Raw genomic sequence first — 19,047 nt, 5'->3', positions numbered from 1 at the left:
TGCATGTACGATCCCTTAGCTAGACATAAAAGTTCTCCAAGTCTGTACTAGACTCAAGAGCCTAGTCAGCTTCACCTAATGAATACCACACCAGGGCTGTAGGCAGAGCTGCCTGCCAGTCTCCAGCCGCACCTGCACTCCTCAGCCCTGCGCAACGGAGCAGGGGACGGCGCCTGTCAAGCAAGCTCACGCCGTGCGCGGGAGCCCGGGCTCAGGTATGGCGGGCTACAGGTCCATGAGCCCTGCCCCGAGGGGAGGCAGCTGAGGCCCGGTGAGAATTCCAGCGCAACCGTGGCCGCCGGGCAGTGTTGGGGGACCCGGCGCACCCTCTGCAGCTGCTGGCCTGGGTGCTAAGCCCCTCACTGCCCGGGGCTGGCGGTGCCGGCTGGCCGCACGGAGTGTGGCGCCGCCCTGACCCGTGCCCGCCGGAACTCGCGCTGGCCTGTGAGCGCCGCGCACAGCCCCGGTTCCCGTCTGCGCGCCTCCCTCTACACCTCCCAGCAAGCAGAGGGAGCAGGCCCCGGCTCAACCAGCCCAGAGAGGGGCTCCCACAGTACAGTTTCGGGCTGAATGGCTCCTCAGGCGCCAGAGTGGATGCAGAGGCCGAGGAGGCACTGTGAGGGCTCCTAGCACATTGTCACCTCTCAGTGGCACGCACCTGTAATCCCAGGTACTCCAGAGGCTGAGACGGAAGGATCACTTGAGACCAGGAGGTCAAGGCTATGGTGAGTCCTGATTGCACCACTGCACTCCATCCTGGGTGAGGGAGCAAGACGCTGTCTCAAAAGGCCGTTTATTCTTGCTTATAAATCTGTGGGTCATCGGATTGGTTTCATTGGTTTGAACTGGGGTCATGTAGGAATATGCGGTCAGAGTGTGCCCTGAGAAACACTCCTGCTGATCTTGGCAGAGCTGTCTCACACGTTTGGGAGTTAGCAGGCTATGAGGGGTTTCGGGTGGCCTTGAATCTTCCCCGCATGTGCCTCACATTGGCAGTAACGTTAGCCTAGGCATGTCATGTCCTCATGACAAGGAAGAAGTGAAAAAGAGAACACACCCAATCATGCAAGAGGAAACGCATGTGCTTTTCAAGCCTCTGCTTGCATTATGTTTGCTAACATTTCAGGGCCAAAGCAAGTCACATCCATGAGCCCAGAGTCAGAATGGGAGGGAACACAAAGGTTCAGGGCAAAGGCTGTGGAAACTGGGAGGGGCCGTTAATGCAATCAGTCTACCACAGTGCCCTATAAAGGAGTCTGAATTTTTGTACTTACAGGCATGTTGTCATTCCTATTGATTAGAAACTCTCGAACACCAGGACTGTGTTTTATTCATTACATTGCCGTAGCAGTTAGCGTAATAATGTACTCAAAGTACCCATTCAATAAATTTTGGTAGCGTATAACTGAATCCCTGGTTTATACAATAATTTATTATATATACTAGCTGCAAGTTTTCTAAACACCAAGTACATTTATACATTCAGTCTATATCATCCTTGGAGTACAGAGTTCTATCTGTTTATTAACCTGCTGTGTAAAACAGTAATGCCTGTTCACTGCCAAAACACCACCTCCTTTAAGCTTAGCTGGGCTAATTCTAATGTTGAAAGGGAAGGTGAACAAATATGTGGGGTTTTTCCCCAGTCCTTCATAATTTTGCAAATTTCAAACTGGCCTTCTCTCTTCTATAAAAAAGACTTCAAGCTTCTTGGCCCATCTTCCAATTGTTTAAACAAAGATTCTTCTTCTCTCTACTGGAGCAATTAAAATGGCCCCCAGGATGGCAGAGGAAATGCTTTGGTTTGGTTTGAGGTTTCCCAAACATCATTACAGACTCAGGACAGCAAATATGTAGCTGACAGCAAAACAGTTTATAATTATGCACCAAGAAACAACCCACCGAAATCCCCGTTCTGTGCATAGCCTGTCTCCCTGTGCCCTCATTCCTATCTCCACAATCCCACCCACGTTTCTCATCTAGAAAGACGCAGGGAAATGGCCTTTCTCTGGGCACCAAGTGGTATATACATTGGAGTCATCTTTGACTCCACTCTTTTTTTTTTTTGAGTCAGAATCTTGCTCTGTCACCCAGGCTGGAGTGCAGTGGTGCGATCTTGGCTCACTACAATTTCCACCTCCCCGATTCAAGCAATTCTCATGCCTCAGCTTCCAGAGAAGCTGGGACTGCAGGCATGCACCACCACACCTGGCTAATTTTTTTTTTTAGTAGAGACGGGGTTTCACCATGTTACCCAGGCTGGTCTCGAGCTCCTGACCTCAAGTGATCCCCCTGCCTTGGTCTCCCAAAGTGCTGGGATTACAGGCATGAGCCACTGCCTCAGCCTGACTCCTCTCTCTCTTTCACACTCTACATTCAGTCCAGCAGCAAAGCATGTCAACTCTGTCTTCAAAATACATCCAGAGTCTGACCACTTCTCATCACTGTCACTGCTATTATCCTGGTCCAGACCACCATGAGCTCTTACTTAAATGATCAAAATAGCCTCCTACCCACTTTCCCACCCACCGTGTCTTCCACACGGTAGCCAAAAACATAAGCCTGATCATGTCATTTCTCTGCTCAAAATCTTCCAGTAGATTCCTTTACTCAGAATAAGAGCCAAATTCTCACCTCAGTCTGTAAGGACCCACATGATTCCCCTGCACCGTCATCTTACCACCTTCCAGTGCTTTCTTGGCTCACTTTGATCCAGCCAAGAAGACAATGGTCTTTCTGCTGCTCTTGAATGTGCCCACTGTGCTGCCGCCTCAGGGTCTTTGCCTGTGATGTTCTTCAGCCTGGAGTACAGTTGCCACAGACAGCCACATGGCTCACCAGTTCCCTGTTCAAATGTCGCCTTATCAGAAATTTTTCCCTACCTACCGGTTATGAATTAGCACTCGTGGCTCCCTCCCCACTTCATCACTCTAGATTCCTTCCTTATTTGTTTGACATGTTATATATACATTTGTATATTGTTTATCACTTGTCCTTCCCACTAAAATTTAAGATCAGCGACAACAGAAACTGACCTGTCTTGTTCACTGTTTTATCCCCAGAAACTAGAATATAGATTAGGTAGATGGTAGACCTTCAACAAATAATGTGAATAAGGTAGCTATGCCTTACCCACACTGCACATAAGCATTAGGCACAGGCTTATTCTGAATGAAATTTGTTGAGTTTTGTTCATTCCTTCTCTTTTTTATTCATTTCTCCAAACTACCCAGCGTTTACATTTGCCTATGATGCTAAGAAACTTGAGGAAAATGAATGCTGTAGTATTTAAAAAGGATCAACTTTAGATATTTGCTTTAAGAAAAACGGAAATAAAGTTTCCAGCCAAATTTTCCTAAATTAATGTGCATGATAATAAAATAAACTTGCCTAATCTTCCTGGAATCACTTGGGTAATTCCGAACACGGAGTGATAATACCACAAGCTTCTCTAAATGCAAGGCAGACCCTTGCAAACCTGAGCTTTTAAATACCAAACAAGTGCTAACTTTTTTTTTTTTTTTTTTTTTGAGATGGAGTCTCGCTGTGTCACCTGGGCTGGAGTATAGTGGCGCGATCTCGGCTCACTGCACACTCCACCTCCCGGGTTCACACCATTCTCCTGCCTCAGCCTCCTGAGCCACTGGGACCACAGGCGCCCGCCACCACGCCCAGCTAATTGTTTGCATTTTTAGTAGAGACGGGGTTTCACCGTGCTAGCAAGGATGGTCTCGATCTCCTGACCTCGTGATCCGCCCACCTTGGCCTCCCAAAGTGCTGGGATTATAGGTGTGAGCCATGGTGCCCAGCCCTACAAGTGCTAACTTTTAAGTATATATGTGTAATGTTATTCTCCACATATCCACACCTCTACATCATCAAACTGTAAGAACCCACTGACATTCTAGAACGTTATCCAGGCTTCACCAAGAAACCTCATGTCCATATGTCTCCCAGAGCAATCAACTCTTAAGTGGCACTAACTGGAAAAGCAGCCTCGCATTGTCATCCCACAAGGAGAAGGGCAAAGGTCTGCTTTCAGATGCCAGTGTAGGGCCACTGGGCAAGGACCCTCAGATGCTGTTCCGATTTTTTCATTCAGTTCTTCTTTTTTTTTTTTTTTTTAAGGCAGTGTGTTGCCCAGGATGGAATGCAGTAGTGGTATGATTTCAGCTCACTGTAGCCTCTGCCTCCCAGGTTCAAGTGATTCTCCTGCCTCAGCCTCCTGAGTAGCTGGGACTACAGGCCTATGCCCAGTTAATTTTTGTATTTTTAGTAGAGACGGGGTTTCACCGTGTTAATCAGGCTAGTCTCGAACTCCTGACTTCAAGTGATCCGCCCACCTCAGTCTCCCAAAGCGCTGGGATTACAGGCATGAGGCTTCATGAGGCATGAGGCCGTACCCAGCCTCATTCTGCTCTTCTTTTATTGTGATTTGCTCTTCAGGTATATAAGGCAATGGTTTTCCAACAGTATGCTATGGCACCTCATTTGTTTGCCAAAATTTTGTAAAATCTGTTTTTGTTGCAACTGAGTATACATATGGTTACACTGAGGTCCGTCAAAATTCATTCTGCAAAAAGTAAAGGTTGTGGCATAATGACAGATTGCAACCAAGAACAATTACATGTTTTCCAAAACATGGAAACACTGTTCCCCAAACATATAAGAAGATATCTTGGGAAGCCGAGGCAGGTGGATCACAAGGTCAGGAGATGGAGACCATCCTGGCTAACATGGTGAAGCCCCATCTCTACTAAAAATACAAAAAATTAGCCAGGCATGGTGGCGGGCACCTGTAGTCCCAGCTACTTGGGCGGCTGAGGCAGGAGAATGGCGTGAACCCAAGAGGCAGAGCTTGCAGTGAGCCGAGATCGCGCCACTTCACTCTAGCCTGGGCAACAGAGCAAGACTCCGTCTCAAAAAAAAAAAGACATCAAGGTGTAAGGGCAGTAAACTGAGCAGTCTTCAAACCTAGATGTGGCATGGAAAGGGAAGCATAGGAGCTATGCCTTTGCTGTATGCACTTGTATGGATACCATAAGATACTGTTTTATTATAATATCATACTGAACATGGTGGTATAGTTTCGATTCCTTTAAGCCCTTATTTGTGTTGCCAGTACTTACAGCATTTGAAAGTGTGCTACAAACACAGGAGACTGAGAGCCTCTATATAGCAGAAAGCTTTATACTTGCATGGATGACCAGGGGAATAGATACAGATTTGTTCTGATTTAGGTTACATAAGGATACTTTCTCATACAGAATATGGAATTAGGAGAAGGCTTAATTTTTTTTTTTTGAAATGGAGTCTTGCTCTATCACCCTAGGCTGGAGTGCAGTGTGCGATCTTGGCTCACTGAAACCTCTGCCTCCCAGGTTCAAGCCACCATACCCGGCTAATTTTTTTGTATTTTTAGTGGAGACAGAATTTCACCATGTTGACCAGGCCGGTTTCAAACTCCTGACCTTAAGTGATACACCTGCCTTGGCCTCCCAAAGTGCTAGGATTACAGGCATGAGCCACCACGCCCAGCCAGGGGAAAGCTTAATTTAAGGATGGACTCTGTGTCCCACAGGCAATTTTCAGAAATGAGTAGTCAAAGAAAATTAGACCAACTGAAATCTGATGTCTCTATCAGAGGATATTCAATAACCTTGGGAATTATCTTCAGTTTGTGCTTTAAGATGTAACTGTCCCTCAGGATTCCAAAAATAAAAGACAATCGCTATCACAGAGCTTGAAACTCCTAAAAGTGTTCCTCTTCCATCTGCCTCTCTGTCTTTCAACTATGTTTCACTGGCAGCATTTGTTTTCCTATGAAGGTTTGTTTCTGAACCAGAGGAAAATGCGGGGACCTCTTTTGGAGAAGTTTTGGCTTCAGTAAATTTTATAAGAGAAATAAATGTGAGACCTTCCCATCTCTGTCATCATATTCATTCAAAATAATAGCCCTCGCCAGGACCGGGGGTTGTGGGGAGGGAAGAGGAAGGGGAGAAGGTAATGTCATGAATTGTTCCCCTGCAGCTGGTATTTCTCAGTGACAACTGTACGTACAAAACAAAACGTCTCTTCAGAAAGCCAGGGACAGACAGGCCAACAAGAAGAGATCATTATGATCATATTTTAGAGATCAAACAGCTTTGAATTATGTTTGCTTGAGCCCAGTTAGGTTTCCTGGTTGTTTCAAATAGAACATAGCAATTTAGCGTACCCTAACATAAGAATATAATACAATGGCAAACATACATGATATTATCTCCAGGCACCTACCATATAGCAGGTTTGTTTTCTTCTTCTTCTTACCCTCCACAGTGCTGGGGATAAAAAATAAAAGATATTCTAACACAGGGAGGCAGTATAGCACAGTGGTTAAGAGCATAAGCTTGGCATCGCATCAGGATAGAGTCCCAGCTTTGCCTCTTACTACTATGTTACCTTGGGCAAGTTTCTTAACCTCCCCAAAGGCTCAATTTCCTCAACTGCTAAACAGAAGTTGGGATTTATCTACTTGGTGGTTATGGTAAGAATTGAGAGAGAGAACACATGTAGAACATTGAGCACAGTACCTGGCTTGCAGAGAGGACTTAGTAAATGTTTGCATTTAGAGTCAATAAATGTCTAAATAAACAAATACTTTGTTTTTCCCTAGATGTCTCATTTTCTATTCTCATTCTACCCCCAATGTAAGCTAAAAGGAGGGAAGTATGTGGAAGTCATTGCAGCATGTTCGTCATGTCATATTGCTAAAAAGGAATGTGATAACTAACTTGCTAGGCTAAGTTTTGCTGTTGGATCAGAAGCCTGCTACACAGCTGTGCTCCTGCAAAGGACTCTTCCCCTCTCTCCTAGTGTGTCCCCTGTACAGCTGCAGGACTCCAGTACACAGCAGCCACCATGACTGTTCACAGGGGGAAGTGAGTATCACGTGTAAGCAATCAGTTGGCTCCCATCCAGGAAGTAAGGCTTACAAAACGTTTATCTAGACAGTAGTCTTCTGGGACAAAAGTCCACAGTGCTATCCCCAGGCAGGTATTGGGAGTCGGACCAGGAGGCTTCCAGGAAAACATTCTTATCTTTTTTTATTAAATAGACAAAAATATGAAATGTGCCTAGCTTTAGAGCTTGGCCAGTTCTCTAAGATGTTTCCTTAACTGTCTATAACTTATTCAAAACAACATCAATAATGACCACACACTGGGGCTGGGCGCTGTGGCTCACGCCTGTAATCCCAGCACTTTGGGAGGCCAGGGCGGGCAGATCACAAGATCAGGAGATGGAGACCGTCCTGGCCAACATGGTGAAACTCCGTCTCTACTAAAAATAGAAAAATTAGCTGGGTTTGGTGGCACGCACCTGTAATCCCAACTAGTCGGGAGCCTGAGGCAGGAGAATAGCTTGAAGCCGGGAGGCAGAGATTGCAGTGAGCCAAGATCGTGCCACTGCACTCCACCCTGGCAACAGAGCGAGACTCGGTCTCAAAAAAAAAAAACAAAAAAACAAAAGAATGACCGCACACCACATAACCGGGAAAAAAAACAAAAAGGAAACTCTGTTTCAGTCCACATGAACGATGAAATCAAGGAGGAATTTTACAATTACAGGTTTCCTTTGACAAAGGGGTTTTACGACTGTTTTGGCCTCAGAAGTGGGTGGTGCTTTTACTTCAATGCCTTAAAAACTTAAATGTTCACACCAGAGATAAGAAATCTGGTCACATGCAAAATCCAACTGCTGCTTCTAATGAGATGCTGTTAAAACCACATTTTAAAAATGCTTCCTAAAAGCATACAGAATGCATAAACACGAAGGTATTTGCCTGTGTCCAAAATTACAGAAGTGCTAAACAACACTGAGTTTAACTGGCCCAGAGCCAAGTGAAGCACTTCACCCTGACAGAAATTATAGTGCCGTCATTGTGTTGTAATAAGCCTCTATAAAATGGAGCATTGTGTTTCTGCTGAGTCTTGAACAGAAAATGAATTAGGATCTGGCATCCTTAGAGGAATGGGGAGAAGTGTATTTTTGCTTACAGAGAAGAGGATATTCAGTGGGTTCCACGAGGTAAATGTTTTGCTCATCTTCTTAAAAATTCTGCGTTTCAAAAGGAGCTATCTGTGACCCACACTTGAAAATGCTTATTATGTTCAGAAGATGTTGCCATCTTTTGCTCTATAAACTTTTAGAGAAGCACTTGCTGTTTGGTTTTAGAGTTGTGCTTTTTTGTTGTTGTTTTTGTTGTTTTTGAAATGCAGCCTCACCCTCACCCAGGCTGGAGTGCAATGGCACAATTTCAGCTCACTGCAACCTCTGCCTCCCAGGTTCAAGCAATTCTCCTTCCTCAGCCTCCCGAGTAACTGGGACTATAGGCACACGCCACCACACCCAGCTAATTTTTTGTATTTTTGGCAAAGATGAAGTTTCTCCATATTGCCCAGGCTGGTCTGGAATTCCTGGGCTCAAGCAATTCTCCCACCTCAGTGTGTCAAAGTGTTGGGATTACAGGTGTGAGCCACTGCTCCTGGCTCGTCCCACATTTTTAAGACTCAACTGTTACATGGAAAATAAGCTCAGGTACATATGCTCAAGGGCAGAAAGGTAAGCCTGGTAAAAACTAATAATAGCCCTAGTGCAAAAAGACTCAAGTAGACTGTCATCATGAAAAGTTGGTTGCTAGTTCTAAAAGAACAAAGGTCACTGTGGTTCAACTTTTACATTTTTATTTATTTTTTTTTATTCCCTGGAATTGTATAATGTGGTGCTTTAGGCTAGATAGGGCCTACAGTTACTATTTTTTTTACTCTAATAAAATACTCTTATGGCTACTACTAGTTAGCCCAACCCTATTCTTCCCCTATTTCAATACTCCAAGCATGTGTTTCAAAAACTCCATAAAAATCTAATTTTTATTAACTGACATATGTTCTAAATTGATTTTATTGATAGCCTAAGCCCCTAATCTCTATTAAACTTTTAGGTTCTTTTTGCCTTCAGCCCAGAAGTTGATGTGTCCACTAGAATGGAAAGCAAGAAATAGCCAATGACATATACATATATATACACATATTAGGATAGCTATACCTTTGAGGAAATAGCAATAGTTATAGCTATCCTTCATCAAGTATTATAGTAGGCATCTTGCTAAAGGCTTTAAAACATGATCTCCTTTAATCCATACAACACTTTTTGAAGTAGAATCTGTATCTTCATTTTACAGAAGAGAAAATTAGGACTTAAGCAACTTGCCCAGGATCATAGATGTAACAAATCAGAGAGCTAAGAGTGAAATCAGGCTAAATTAACATCCATTACACAATGCTGTCTCCCAGGCTCCAAGTCTGTTTACCCTGGGCAAATATTACACTTATATTTCAAAAGCAAAGGGAAAAGAGGGAAGTGGATGCTTCTAAATGGGAGAGAAGCAAATGGAAAATTTTGTGGCTATTTTTTCATCCACAAAGTTTATTAAGGGACAAACACACCGTATGAGATGATTGCAGGATTGCAGTGCAGTTCCTGTCTTCAGAGAGCTAACATTAACTGGAAAGACACCTAAGAATATAAGTCAAAATTTTAAAAGTGCTCCAATAGAGGTATACCCAAAGTATTATGTGTAGGGGCAAAAAGAAAAAAGAGATTTTTTTCTGACTACTTGACAAACAGTTGGATAGACTCGTTTTGCCTTCTGATCATCACTATCACGTTCATTTAATCTACCCGTTGAGAACATTTGACACCTGTTTGCCAAAATTAATGCATAGTAATTCTGAATATTTGAAGACTTTCAAGTCAGTGAACTGAAAAATCTGCTGCTCTACTCTCAGATGTTGGTAGCAATGAAAGCTGGTAAAATAAATGTATTACATATATACATTTATATAAATATTTATATATAAAATAAGGTTTTAGAAAGCAAGCCAGTTTTGGAAAAGCAAATCAGTGACATGAATTGGACTTCTAGGAATTTATCTACTTTACCAATAAGTTCTTGGAGTTAAGTGCTAATTCAGCCCTTGCTTATTATAATAATAAGTTGGAAGCAACCTAATGTCCATCAGTTGGGGATTAGTTAAATTCTGGCACATCCATACAATGGGTTGCTATGCAGTTGCCAAACAGAATTTAACACTCATTAAAAGAAAGAAAATCTCCATGGCAGATTGTTGAATAAAAGACAAAGTACAAAATAATATGATATCATTTATATTAAAAATATATATGTATACATATATACACACATACACACATATGCACACATGGATAAAATAAATGCATAGAAAGCTATCAGGAAGGATGTTTTTGAACATGTCAACGTTGGGAATTAGGATAACTTTATTTCTTAATATGTTTCTGTTTCTTGAATTTTCTGCATCAGTGTATTATTTTGGTAATCAGGAAAGAAAAACAGGAAAACAATTATTTTGGGAAGAAAAGGAAATGTAGCTCCTTTTAGAGTTAAATATTTTTAAATTATATGTTTCAGAAATAATATTTCAAAATATATTTCTATTGAAGTAGTAGTAACTCACTTTGAACAAAACCTTTTATTCATCAGATAATAGATTTGAACTTACTTTGTGGATTTGTCATCATCAGAAAATCATAACCATGTTGATAGCAGCAGGAGGCAGACAAATACCTAGGCAGATGGGGCGGGTCCCTGGTGAAACCTCACCTTCAAGCCAAAAACAGTCTGAAGCCTGAAAGACCAGGCTGCTGGTTCCAGATGAAACTCATGACCCAGAGTGAGAATTTCTATTCCTGTTTGCCCACATTTTCCCAATTCGTTATTTCCGAATAATGCCTTTTAATCAATTGAATGTATTTTCTAATACTACCTATGGCCTGCCCCTCCCCCATCCTGTGCCAATAAAAACCCCAGACTGAGCCACACTGAGAGAGACAACTGACTTCGGGTGGCAGAACCACCCTTGCATCTTCCCTCCATGAGAGCGATTTCATCACTTAATAAAACTCCTCTCCACCCTTCTCACCCTTTGTCAGTCTGATCTCATTCTTCTTGGACACGGGACAAGAACTTGGGACCCCAGTGAACACCAGTACGAAGAAGGCAGTAACAGTGTAGCTCCCCACACCCCCACCAGCACCCCGCAGCCGCCCCACATGACAGGAAGCGGCAGGGCCAGCCAGGCCCAGAACCGTGGACCTGCTTCATCGGGCTGCGGACTGCAGGGCTACAAGAGCTGTTAACACTTCATACAACCCTCTCTGAGGCTTCGGGATTGCAGCACCACCATGTTCCCCTCATCTGGACACTGGACTCCACCACAGGAGTTTGCTTGCAAAACACCTGGTCCAGCCGCAAGCCCTGCACAGAGCCCACTCCTGTGCCAGCACTTGGAGCTTCTGGCTGGGCCTGTATTTGCTTGCTCACACACCCTCCTGCCACCAGGGGCTGAGCACACAGTTGCAGTGACCACAGGATCCATGCTGGAGTGCAAGCCAGGTGCAGCCTGGTTGGCCGAGTGGGCAGGGTACCTACCTCCTGTTGCCAGGCCAGGCCTAGTAAGGCCCAGGCAGGGGCGTGGCTGGCTGGAGGTCTCCAGGTGGCAAAGTGGCTGAGAAAAATCTTGTGTCAATGTCAAATCTTATGAACATGAGGTTGGACTTGACTACCTTGCTTAATGTAGAGAAACAGTCAAAAAGAGCCAAAAGTTCCATTTAGCATACGAAGTATATTCTAGCAGAGAAAATCATAGATCTATCCTTTTTGAGTCTACTCTAGAGGCAACAAGGAATATCACTAACTTTAGGAGCCTTTCTAAGATGATTCTGCTAATATGTAACCTGGTTTTATGCCAAAGAGCCCAAGTAGCTGGAAGGAAATATGCTATACTTTCGTTCTCATTTTCTTCTTTCTCTACCAGTGATTCTATGTTTACAAATAAGAGAATCCAGAAAGCATTCCTAACTTTGCATGCATTATAATACACACCTCCAAAACCACTTCCACTAAGGAAGTAGGCATTATGGACTCATTTAATCAATAATATAAAGAAACATCGTTTAGGTTATATGGGTCAGATTGCTGACTGATGAAAAAAAACAATTTGCACAAAGATCCCTGGGCTTTTTTTTCCTCGTGTGCAAAATTAGGCCTTTTACGTGGCTAACATTCTAAGATTCTATTATTTACAGTTTTGGAAAATGTGCTGTTGAGGACATAGTTCTCAATAGATGATACTTCAGAATAGAATTTACTCCAATTATGGGGATATACTGATTATATTAGGAATATGTGTTTTTGTTGCATCCTGTCATTACTAAAAAAGAACAATTATCAATTTCTAAAAAATAAGTGCATTCGATGTAAACAGTCTCATGCCAAGTGCTGAGATTTAATGAAAACATATGTAACTCAGTAGTGAAAAGTAGAAAAAAAAATTTGTGGAGGAGAAGAATGAAGGAAAAAATGTTTTTAAATTTGAAAAGTGTGGAAAGAGGAACTTAACTTTTTTTTTTTTTTTTTTTTTTTTTTTTGAGGCAAGTCTCGACTTTCGCCCAGGCTAGAGTGCAGTGGTGCAATCTCGGATCACTGCAGCCTCTGCCTCCCAGGCTCAAGCGATTCTCATGCCTCAGCCTCCCGAATAGCTGAGATTACAAGCACCTGCCACCACGCCTGGCTAATTTTTTGTATTTTTAGTAGAGACAGGGTTTCACTATGTTGGTCTCGAACTCCTGACCTCGTGATCTGCCATTCTCAGCCTCCCGAAGGGCTAGAAGGCACTACAGGTCTGAGCCACAACACCCGGCCGTTATTATTATTTATGAATTAAACGGAGAAGTAGCCAGAAAAGGGAAAGCCAGTCTTTATAACCAAAATGATATAGAGGTTTGTGCATTTCATACTTTGGTATTAATTTTCTAAATTGCCCCCAGATACTCCTTGGTCAGTTTGAAAAATTCTTACCACCTTTCCAATAAGTGATACATCATCCACAACTTCCAAAATAAGGAAAGTCCCTAACACTCATACACACATGTGAGGCCAAAAACCAAATCATTTTCCATGAGAGCATATAATTTTTATGTTGCCCTAGGACCAAAATGATAAGAATGTTCTCAGGCTCTCAAATAGTTTAAGGTCGCCCTTTTATGAATGTTAAATGTTTGATTTTTTTTTTTTTTTTTTTTTTTTGAGACGGAGTCTCACTTTTGTTACCCAAGCTGGAGTGCAATGGCACGATCTTGGCTCACCGCAACTTCTGCCTTACAGGTTCAAGCGATTCTTCTGCCTCATCCTCCCAAGTAGCTGGGATTACAGGCATGTGCCACCATGCCTGGTTAATTTTTTGTATTTTTAGTAGAGAGAGGGTTTCTTCATGTTGGTCATACTGGTCTCAAACTCCTGACCTCAGGTGATTCGCCCGTCTGGGCCTCCCAAAGTGCTGGGATTACAGGCGTGAGCCACCGCGCCTGGCCCAAATGTTTGCTTATTTGACAGTAAGAAATTTCTAGAAGTTTCTCTGTAAGTCCTCACTTTAAAGCATTTTCATCCAGGATCTAAAAAAGAATAACATCATTGAACATGCTGAAAATTAAATGGAGAGGAAGTCAGTTGTTGCACAGAAGTGCAGTGGGGAGCTGGGCATGGTGGCATGCCCCTGTAGTCCCAGCTATTCAGGAGATTCACTTGGAAGGATCACTTGAGCCCAGGAGTTCAAGACCAGCCTGAGCAACATGGTGGGACTCCATCTTTTTCAAAAACTATAGTGGGCTAGGAGACCAGTGGATTGGCATGATCTTAGGCAATTCACTCAGCCTCTGAGCTCTGCTTTCTTAAACTTTAACAGCCTCTTTTCAGAATTACATTCAGAACTTTAGAGTTAGAATGATCTTAGTTCAACGCCTGACCCTGTAATTTACCAAGCCTGTGTGAATTTGAGCAAACAACCTTTTTAAGTCTATTCGTCTGCCAAAATGGAGTACGAATATCCACTCCTTCAATCTGTGAAACTACTACGTGAAAACATTAGAAAAATCTCCAAGACATTGGTCTGGGCAGAAATTCCTTCAGCAAAACCCCACAAAAGCACAGGCCACCAAAGCAAAAAATGGACAAATGGGATCACATCAAGTTAAAAAGCTGCTGCACAGCAAAGGAAACAATCAACAAAGTGAAGAGATAACCCACAGAATGGGAGAAAATATTTGCAAACTACCCATCTGACAAGGGATTAATAACCCGTATATATAAGGAGTTCAAACTACTCTATAGGAAAAAATCTAATAATCCAATCAAAAATAGGCAAAATATTTGAACAGACACTGTTCAAAAGAAGACATAAATGGCAAACAGGAACAGGAAAAGGTGCAACAATACTGATCATCAGAGAAATGCAAATAAAAACTACAATGAGATATCATCTCACCCCAGTTAAAATGGCTTATATACAAAAGACAGGCGATAACAAATGCTGGTGAGGACATGGAGAAAACAGAGCCTTCATACACTGTGTACAACCACTATGGAGAACAGTTTGGAGGTTCCTCAAAAAACTAAAAATTGAGCTACCATATGATCCAGCAATCCCACTGCTGAATATATACCCAAAAGAAAAGAAATTAGTTTATCAAAGAGGTATCTGCACTCCTATGTTTGTTGCAGCACTGTTCACTATAGCCAAGATTTAGAAACAATCTAAGTGTCCATTAACAGATGAACGAATAAAGAAAATGTGGTACTCATACACAATGGAATACTACTCAGCCATAAAAAAAGAAAATGAGAGCCATTAATTTGCAACAACAAGGATGGAACCAGAGGTCATTATGTTAAGTGAAATAAGCCAGGCACAGAAAGACAAACACTGCATGTTCTCACTTATTTGTAGGATCGAAATACCAGAACAGTTGAACTCATGAACATAGATAGTAGAAAGATGGTTACCAGAGGCTAGCGGTGGGGTTAGTGGGGAGCTGAGGGGAGGTGGAGATGATTAACGGGTACCAAAAAATAGTTAGAAAGAATGAATGTGTCCTACTATTTGATAGCACAACATGGCGACTATAGTCAATAATAACTTAATTGTACATTCTAAAGTAACTTAAAGAGTATAATTGGATTGCTTGTAACTCAAAGGATCAATGCTTGAGGGGATGGATACCCAATTTACCCTGATGTGCTTATTTCACATTTCATGCCTATATCAAAACATTTCAGGTACTCCACAAATACACCTACTATGTACCCACAAAAATTAAAAATTAAAAGAAAATGATTGGGCACAGTGGCTCACACTTATAATTCCAGTGCTTTGGGAGGCTGAGGTGGGCAGATAACTTTAGCTCAGGTGTTCAAGACCAGCCTGGGCAACATGGTGAAGCCCTATCTCTACAAGAAATATAAAACCTGGGTGTGGTCAAGCACTCCTGTAGTTCCAGCTACTAGGGAGACTAGGGTGGGAGGATAGCTGGAGCCCAGGAAGTTGAGGCTGCAGTGAGCCATGATCCCACCACTGCACTCTCTCCAGCCTAGGCGAAAGAGTGAGATCGTGTCGCAAAAAAAAAAGAATACCCACTCCACAGAGTTGTTGATAATTATATAAGAAATTCTGTAATACACAGATAGAAGGTGCTTAATAAATGTTAGCTCACTTCCTCCCCACCTCTCCTTTTCTGCATCCCTGTCCTATTACTTTAGAAATAAAATTTAACACTTTAGAATATCTTTAAAATATGATGATTTTAGTTCACTTTAAAGATTTTTGTATTGAGGTATACAATAAAGTATGTAAAGTATACAAATGACAATTTTGTATATGTGTATACACCCATGTAATCACTCAGAGCCAAATATAGAATAAATATAGAACATTTATTTATAGCATCCTCCCAGAGATTCCTGCATGCCACATCCCACCAATACCTCTCCAAAGGTAACCATTATTCTGCCTTCATCATTATTACTGAAATATTTTTAAATTGTCAAAAATAGGCCGGGCGCGGTGGCTCAAGCCTGTAATCCCAGCACTTTGGGAGGCCGAGACGGGCGGATCACGATCAGGAGATCGAGACCATCCTGGCTGACACGGTGAAACCCCATCTCTACTAAAAAACACAAAAAACTAGCCGGGCGAGGTGGCGGGCGCCGGTAGTCCCAGCTACTCAGGAGGCTGAGGCAGGAGAATGGCGTGAACCCGGGAGGCAGAGCTTGCAGTGAGCCGAGATCTGGCCACTGCACTCCAGCCTGGGCGGCAGAGCGAGACTCCGTCTCCAAAAAAAAAAAAAAATGACAGTATATCTATACCAAGGAATTAAAAAAGTAGTAGTTAAAGGAAGAGCTATACATGCAAACATGGAAATATCCCAAGATATATTGTTCTGTATTACTAAGGTAATTGAAAATTAATAACAAATGTTAATGGAAAGGATGGTAGATGGAAAGGAGAACAGAAATATGATGGGTAAAGCTCTTTTAGTCCTTTTGAAATCTTCATTGAGGCTGGGCGCGGTGGCTCACACCTGTAATCCCAGCACTTTGGGAGGCCAAGGATGGTGGATCACTTGAGGTCAGAAGCTCAAGACCAGTCTGGCCAACAGGGTAAAATCTTGTATCTACTGAAAAAAAAGAAAATACAAAAAAAAAATTAGCTGGGTGTGGTGGTGCATGCCTGTAGTCCCAGCTACTTGGGAGGCTGGGGCGGAAGAATTGTTTGAACCCAGGAGGCAGAGGTTGAGTGAGCCAAGATCACACCACTGCACTCCAGCCTGGGGGACAGAGTAAGACTCTGTCTCAGCCAGGCGGGATGGCTCACACCTGTATTCTCAGCACTTTGGAAGGCTGAGGTGGGTGGATCACAAGGTCAGGAGTTCGAGACCAGCCTGACCAACATAGTGAAACCCCATCTCTACTAAAAATACAAAAATTAGCCAGATGTGGTGGCACATGCCTGTAGTCCCAGCTACTCGGGAGTCTGAGGCAGGAGAATCGCTTGAACCTGGGAGATGGAGGCTGCAGTGAGCCGAGACCAGGCCGTTGCACTCCAGCCTGGGTGACAGAGTGAGACTTCGTCTCAAAAAAAAAAAAAATCTTTACTAAGCATGCCCTCATTTTGTGGCAGAAGTATCCAAACTGAATTCAGTCACCTAAATTGGAAGCATAGCAGGAAGCATTGAGAGACCACATATTTACAGAAACAAATGTACTCCTCTCCCTCTAACTTGGACACCACCACATCCTGAGCTGAAACTCTTCGTAAGCCTTGCAGGGCCCCACCTTTTCTATCGCCAGCCAAAGGGCCAAAATGAAAGAGAGGCCTGCGGGTTCAGATCATTGCAGCCTTGCTGTGCAATAATATGGATGCCAGCGCTGGGGTTTATCCGACTCTTCCCAAAAGTCACAACCAAATATAGTTTCTCCTGAGATGTAGTGAATAAGCCTGGCCTAAAATATTGTGGGGGTCAAAACCAACCTAATAGGGCAAGGCCTTACCTGGAAAGTTCTGAACCGATCTAATTTGCATCTAGACCTTCAAACTAACTTTTTGTTAATATCTCAATTTCAGTAGTAAACAACTAAATGAGTTCAAATGACAAGGAAACAACAGGTTTATTTTCAAACTTATGCGAACATTGGTATCTGAAACCACCTTCACACACACCCTTTGCAAGTCAATGTGAATGAATGGGTGGGCACACAGTAGTTGCATTTTAATCCATTTTCTTTTTAAATTGCCAGCACGAGGCTTGAGAGCCGCCTTGTTAACAATTCTCACAGCCCAAACCCTTCTCCAGTGCACTGTAAGCTTCTTTCGTCTTGTCCTGTTGTTTGTGGAGATGAGAAACAACCCATGTCTTTCTGTTTAATGACCCTTCAAATCAGTTGGACCTTTCTTCGCTAAGCTAAATAACCCTACAGCTTTCTGGCCTCTCCTCATAGCCTTTATTTTCCAAGCCTTAATTACATTTTTGCTCTTCTCTGGAGCTCTGCCAGTTCCCCACATCCTCCTTAAAGGGGAGACACAAAGTAGCCACAGTTGAGGTCAGACCAGTGCTGGGAAAAGCTGACAAGCCACTTCCTGCCCTTTGACTTTTATGCGTCCCACTATCTTACTGACTTTATAAATAAACAGCGCTCATTGAACTGATTCTAGCAGGGCTGTCATTCAAGCTGAAGTCCTACTTTCCCATCTTGCATCTCAGCATTTTTATTTTGTCCCATAAATTTTTTGTGCTTACCCCTTTTGAGCTTTTCTAATTCGAAAGGTCTCACCCGATGAATTGTCTGAGCCACTTTACATGTGATTCCTCCTTTCTCTACTTTCTCACAAAAACTTTTGTAAATTTAGGAAGTGCCTTTCCAGAAGCCAAGCCAGTGATCAAAATCTACTGAGATTTCCTCTGTCTCCCCGGCACCATCCCCAACGCAAGTACTGCTGACACTGTTGTAATAAAAACTACCGTTTATTATGCCAGGAAGTGTGGCATACATTATTTCATTAATTCCTCACAACAACCAATCTCATTATCCCTATTTTATTGAACAATTTGAGGTTAGCTAGATTAAGTAATTTGCTATAGCCACAGAGCAAGCAACTGCTGGATTCAAATATGAGCCTCTCTGCCCCTGAACTCACTGTGCTACAATGTCGCAAAATCAGTGCTCACTGGCATTTGGATGTAATCCACTAGACAAATGTGACTCCACTTGTAAATTCTGTGCTCTCTCTTTTGGAGCTGGGACATCTTTCTCCTGCCCTTGAGTGTCAAAACTCCAGGTTCTCTGGGCTTTTGAACTCTAGGACTTGCACCAGCCACCTCCTAGGCACTTGGGCCTTCAACCTCAGACTGAGAGTTATATAGTCCAAGGCCTTCAGACTTGGACTAAGTCATGCTGTTGGCTTCTCTGGTTCTCCAGCTTGCAAATGGTCTATCATTGGACTTGTAAGGAAGCCACGTTCCCCTAATAAATCCCTTATTCTACCTCTTTCTCTCTCTTTCTCTTTCTCTCTCTGTCTATATATATACAAATTATATATACAATATATAACTGATTATATATAAAATATATAAAAATCTACA

The 19,047-nt window shown here is 42.8% G+C and overlaps 1 long non-coding RNA gene across 1 annotated transcript; it reads left to right on the top strand.

Annotated features, from left to right (window-relative positions):
* Window positions 1–18,950, top strand: LOC123567937 (uncharacterized). The gene is made up of 3 exons (XR_006691118.3): window positions 1–725; window positions 6,856–6,920; window positions 18,315–18,950. It is a non-coding gene; the product is annotated as an uncharacterized lncRNA (long non-coding RNA).
* Window positions 18,951–19,047: the final 97 nt, after the last annotated feature.

Source organism: Macaca fascicularis, chromosome 12 (assembly GCF_037993035.2).
Source record: "Macaca fascicularis isolate 582-1 chromosome 12, T2T-MFA8v1.1".
In the NCBI taxonomy this organism is placed as follows: Eukaryota; Metazoa; Chordata; class Mammalia; order Primates; family Cercopithecidae; genus Macaca; species Macaca fascicularis.
Note: the sequence above shows the minus strand (reverse complement) of the source record. Positions and strands in the feature narration are given on the sequence as shown.